Raw genomic sequence first — 6,661 nt, 5'->3', positions numbered from 1 at the left:
CCTCTCCCTCTCCCTCTCCCTCTCCCTCTCCCTCTCTTTCTCCCTCCCTCTCTCCTTCCCTTGCTCACTCGCTCCCTCCCCCTCTTGTGTGTAACTCTTTTGCATAAACTTAAGGGAATACTCCCAAAGATTTCAGTTGTTGAACATTTTGCATTTTCTTTAGTTTTTATAAGTCTTTTATTGGGAGAATAAGCAGAGAGCACTTTGGAGCCTGCAAGCCAAATGCATTTTAAGCCAGATGTTGAGTTGGCCTCTTCTAGGAACAACTGTAGCCATTCGCTCAGTAATTATTGACCAAGGAGATGCTTACACCAGCACTGAGATTTATCCAAGTGAGTTTGCTCTATCAAAAGATCCTATGCAATAATTTTTTTTTTTTTACAAAATCTGAAGTAGAAATGGCCCAACTGCTTGGAATCCTGTCAGATTGTCTCTGTCATGCCCTTCTCTGGAAAACAAAAGGAAAGAGACAGAGGTGGTCAGAGCTGGCCCCACAGACAAGGAAAAATACCAAGGTCCAAGAATCAGATGAAAAAAAAATCACTGTTAAATTTGATTATAGGACGGAGGTCAGATATTGAGGATTTGCCAAGCACTGGACTCGATGCTTGGCCCCATATCCCAGAGCTTTTTGCTATATTTTTTAGAGCTCTATCCACATAATGAAGTATGACTCAGTTCTTCTAGCCCCCTGCTGGAATTTCTTTGTAAACTTTCAATGGATAATTACAACTTTCAGTGATCTGAGGGGACAGGATGGGAAAGGGAATGGCAACCAACAAGCTTGGGGTCAATCCTAGGCCTAGCGTCAATCGTGTCCCATTAACATAAGTGAAACCCATGTGCCAGGCTCACAAGGGCTCTGATACCCCAAATAGAATCTGGAGGAAACCAACTATTTATTTTACAAGTTCCCTGTAAGTTACTTCCTGGAATCCTATACATGTCTCTCTGCATTTTGTGTACTTTTTATAGGCTATGAGGATGAGGAGGAAGAAAAAGGGACAAACAGAAGAGGAAAACAGACCAAAGTTTAAAGCCAAAGTTGCCTAGTTTGAATGTGAAAAGATAAACCAGTGCCATATTGGCTCTGGGTCCCGACGAAGACAGATGGAGCACGAATAATAAACTTCCCCAAGGAAGTTTTATGTGCAGTGGGTTTTTTTCCAGGCATTTGGGAATAAAGACCCACAGTTCGTGAGCCACGGACTAGTTATAGTGAAGATGTCACTTCCCATAGACCAAAGGTTGGAGAGAAAAGCTACTAGAACTGAAAGGAGAGCCCTAAGGGACAGGATGCTTAAAACGAAGGTGTGGCCTTCCTTTTCAAAATGTAGTTGAGCACAAGAGGAGTCCAAACCAGGGACTGAGTGCATGGATCCGTCTTCTTCCTCTTCTTATTTGCTGAAGCTTGCTATGGGCCATAGCTACCTTTCTGAAAGCCAGTGGAGCAAGAGACTATGAACTTCCCACAGGAAGTTCCTGAAGCAGAGAGCAAGGCAAGAAGTAGTAGATGTGGAGGATCCAAGACAAAGACCCCAAATAATTGCCACGACACATGTCTAAAAGCTCTCCGAAGCAGAAAACATTTGGTTGGGAATAGTGCTAAATAATAAATCATCTAATGCCAAATAAATAGAATCATCTAAAACATATTGCTAATTGTATATATTAGAAATATATAAAACTAGTACTACAAATAAAATACAGTTGAGAATGACACTCACAAGACCTCTCAAGGTTGATCACTTGCCCCTTGGCTTAAATATAATCGTGTCCTCTGGGTGAACAACCCAGCCCTATTATATCTCCATGTAGCTGGTCTTCAGAGTGAGTGACAGTGACCACATCTACATCATAAACCCCGGGGCACCACATCTCCTTATGTAACCATTTCAAACTCTTTAAAAGACTCTTTTTTTTCATAACTCCATGTGAGAACCCAGTACCCCACAGGTCTCTACATAATAAGCTCTGGACTTCTCTGACCACTCTTCCAGCCACACTGGTTCAAGTTCACCCAACCTAAGCTGCTTCGGGGCCTTTTTCCTTTATTTAGGTGGTCTGGTTAAAGGATTTTTGAAAAATTACTAAAAATGTTTTCTGGCTTCATCTTACTATCTGTGTTAAAGGGGGGGGGAATGTGGCCTTTTAAAAAAGGAAATATTCATAAATTTGCTTTAGAGGAAGTTTAAAGACCCCAAGCTTCTGTGGTTCGAAACGAAGGCTGTTACCCAATCCTAGCCACACTTTCTGCTCCAACTGAGAGATGCTTTGGTGCTAAAAGGAAAGATGGGGTGAAATCACAGGCATTTTACTAAAGCCCAGAAAAAGCTAGTTCAATGCCTTGGGGATGGTTTTGTTGCCACCAAAGCCTTTCTGAAGATTCTTGGGTCAGAGGAGATGGCTCAGTTGAGTATGTACTTGCCATACAAGGTAGAGGCCTGAATTTGGATCCTTAGAACCCACAGAAAACAGGACCTAGTCGCAGGCATCTATAATCCCAGCACTCATATGAAGCAGCGGGAGGCTAAAACTCGAGACTTCCTGATAGACATTCTCAAAAGTGAACCTTAGAGGTAATTATTATTCTGTATAATTCTGAACAGCCTTGCTGCGTCCCATCAGGAGGTAGCCTCTGTTTCTCCTCCCTTTGTGAAGAGTGTGAGAAATGTAGCCCCATTTAAAATAAAGACAAACTGATATGGAAACACTTGAAAGCATCCAACACACAGGGACATATATATTAAATGGATGTCTCAATGTCATAAGCCTTAAATGTCACTATCCTTAAATGAGCAGATTCAAAGTGGTTTCAGTGAATGTAATGTCAACAGTTGGGCCTTATCATGGACCTGACCAAGCTACTCTAAAATGTGTGTGAGAGAACTAGAGAGATGCTTAAAAAGTTAAAAGAACTTGTTCCTCTTAAGAGGACCCAGGTTCAGTTCCCAGCACTTACATGGTGGCTCACAGCCATCGGAACCACAGTTTGAGAGGATCTGACCCCCTCTTCTGATCACAGCAAGTACTAGGCACATACACAGTGCACATACATATATGCAAACTAAACATACTTGTACATAGGCAGGTCTTAAGCCTAATTAGAGAAGGTAAAACTCTAAAGTGAAGGATGTCTCAAGGATGTCACCATAGGGAAGGATTTTCTTTAAAAGCATACAAACTACAATAACTATAAAGAAAATAACTGGTCAACTTGTCTAAATTAAAATTCAAAACTTAGGTCTGGTGGTGGTGGTGCATGCCTTTAATTCCAACACTCGGCAGACGGAGGCAGGTATATCTCTCCCTGGTCAGCCTAGTCTACAAAGTGAGGTGTAGAACAGTCAGGGCTCTTACACAGAGAAACCTGTCTCACAAAACAAACACACAAACAAAAACAAAACATAGAAAGTTCAAGGATGCTAAAAATAATGTTCAAAAACACTCACTGACTGAGGAAATATTTGCCATGAATTAAAAGCACTCAGGATTAGCATCCAAAATGTATAAATAACCCTTCTCGAAACTGTAGTAATGAGAAAAATACAAATTATAACCAGAAACGACATGCTTTTCACAGGCCACAGGTTGGCAAAAACATTTTCAATCTGTCCATACCAAATGCAGGCAAGGATGTGGGAGAAAGAAAAATTTCATACATGCTGATAGAATTATAACCAGGTCTCTGTGGAACCTCTTGGTGGTGTCTAGTGAGGTTGAAGCCTCACAGAGCACAGAACCAGCACTTCACTTGTAGGCATTTGTCTTGCAGAGAGTTCCTGTGCCTAAGACCAAACAACCATCCAAGCCCAAGCGTGTTTGCAGAGATAGAATTTGTTATGGAAAGACAGTGGAAGGAAGGCGTGTTCATGGGTCGGAAACATGGAAAAACAAATTTTGATTTACTCAAACGGCAGTTGAAGTAAGTGAACCAAGTCACACAGATGTATACGGATAAACCTCAAAAGTCGGCTAGTGAGGGGAAGGAACTTCCAGGGGAGCTGGGATGTTAGGATTTTTTAACAGGAAAAAGGGCAGAGTGTTAAGACTTCACAAAGTTTCTGTGTAGTGGTGTGAGTGGTCCGTACAACATTTTCCATCCTCTTCTGTTGACAAATACTTTCAAAGCTAACTAGAATCCTAAGCCTCACGGAGTCTTACTTGTGAATCTAATACCATATTTATTTATTACACAGCCTCTGCAAAAAGTATGCTAAACATGTGTGTGGAATTCCATTCCTATTGTTCTCTGAAGCAATGTCTACATATTGTCAACAGAGCTCTTCTATTTAGGTAAAATAAGCACTGGTTTGCTCTCACTTCCTGCCAAAAGGATCTCTTTTAAATTTATCTCAGAAAATCTACTTATAAGGGGGTCTAATCTACAAATGAGAAGATAAATTGTTGGGCTGGTTAATTTTGGTTGTCAGCTTGCCAGAATTAGAATCACCATAGAAACACACCTGTGGGCGTGTCTATGAGGGAGTTTCTGGAGAGGTTAACTGGGTTGGAAAGACCCACCCTAAACATGAGTGGTGTTGTTCCATGGGCTGGGGTTCTAGACTGAAGGAGAACACAATAAAGCTCTAGAGGTCACATCCTTCTGTTCTGGCTGTGGCTGCAGCATGAGCGGCCTCAAGCTATAAGCCCAGACTAATCCTTTCTTCCTTAACTTACCTCTGGAATTTTGTCACAACAGGTAAAGTGACCAGTACAGTTGTAATCAAATTGCCGGCCTCCCTCCAACAATCTAAAGAAAGAAAAGAAAAATAGAAAAAGTCCTTATATGTAGCTACAAAGGCTGTATGTTTCCCAGAGTAAGAAGGGAGATCGCACCCTTCACAGTGGAGGCTTACATTAAGAGCCTAAGGTCTCCTGAAAAGACTCCGAGGCATAAACCCATCCCCGTGCAGGCTCCTACTCCTCACTCGACCTTGTGGTTCTACAAGTAGTGGGGGAGATAACCACTGAGGTTCCTTATCAGGGAGTGATACTGAACAGATGGCCTTTATGTCCTTCCTTCCTTCCTTCCTTCCTTCCTTCCTTCCTTCCTTCCTTCCTTCCTTCCTTCCTTCCTTTCTTCCTTCCTTTTTTCACTTTTTAGGTGCAAAACCATAAAATGTATTTTTTTGGTGGTATTCTCTAAAAGCTGGCAAAAGAATTTAGGTGGAAGCAGTTTGTTTGGAGAAGAAACCTCAGGACACTGGGGACGGGGGAATTGAGATGGAGGAGAGGAGAAAGTCAACAGAGGTTATATCAAAGGGCGAGGGTACTGCTGAGACAGATTAGGGCTCAACTTTGCCAGAGACCCAGAGAATTCATAGAACACACCATGAAATGGGCCCTTCACAGCATACAAGAGCAGGCATGTTTATCTTCTCAATCTGGTCTTGGTGGTTGTTCTCAAGAGACTTTGGGTTTTTGGCCTGGCTTCCTGTATATATGCCAAATGGGCTCCTGTGGGCTACAGAGAGCCCTTTCTGTGAGCCCAGAAGCCAGCTGTGTTCAAGGGCACTATGTACAAACTTCAGATGACATCCATCACAGGCCAGGGGAATTTGCCAACTGCCTCTGACAAGGATATCTCCAGTAGCCCTAAGTCGTGTTTTCTGAAGCATGGGCAAGTACCACCAGTGAGTGGTTGGGGGATGGGGCGTGCTTGCTGATAGTTCTGGGTCAGCACATTAAGTATGGAAACACAGAGCTAGGGTCCCTCTTTTTCACTTCTTCTTGCCCTCTGATTATTCAAGGAAACCACCTCATCATAGTACTAACTGCAGTTTTAACACACCTCCAATTCAACAGAGATAGCCCCAGGCTCAGAACATTTAACTAGCAGCTATATTTGGTTGAAGAGCATTGACATTGTCCACCCTCAGGGCATTTACTTTTATAGCTACCTTCATCCTATGGCAAGTGACATTATTGAATTTCTGCTGGCATCTTGTGGCACTACCTTTTAGAACTTATTTATTTAATCATTTTGAACACTCAACTCACAGAGCTGAACATGAGAACAAAGAGAGATGATGAGAAATCACCACATCCTGATGAGTTGTTTGCTCAAGTGAGAATATTGTGGGTAGACTGAAAGAGACTTTGGGCAAATCACCTGATTTCTCTAAGCTTCGGTAACCTTGATAGTGACCTCATGGGAAAATTCAAATGGGTAGCTATTGCTAAAGCAAGTGCTACACTAAAAGTAAATTGGGGAGAAAAAAATCAGTAAATGTTAGCTCATTCTCCTTCAAATATTTATAAAATACTGTATTTTTAAAACAGGCTTTAGGCAATTTATTGATCAGCTATCAGAGAACTATTCATCAGATAGCGATCAGATTTTATATAGTTTCATTTAGAAAAGCCCCTTTCCCGTCATTCCATTCCATCCTGGAAGACGGGTAGGCAGCTGAAGGGGTGGGGACAGGCTTGTCCTTGGCAGCCGTGGAATTGATTTGCACATTTCATTCAGATCCACTGAACTGTCATAGTGGGTGAAGACACGTCTCCCCTATGGCTTTGTTTCTCAAGATGCAAAGAACTAATGCAGAGCACTGGGGGTATAGGGAATGTTTCGGGTTTTCAGTTGAGAAAAGTATCCTTAGACCTGTTGACAGACAGAAGTTTGCGTCCATGTTCTTAAAACAATGAAAACATG

This window comes from Mus caroli, chromosome 6 (assembly GCF_900094665.2).
Source record: "Mus caroli chromosome 6, CAROLI_EIJ_v1.1, whole genome shotgun sequence".
Taxonomy (NCBI): Eukaryota; Metazoa; Chordata; class Mammalia; order Rodentia; family Muridae; genus Mus; species Mus caroli.
Note: the sequence above shows the minus strand (reverse complement) of the source record.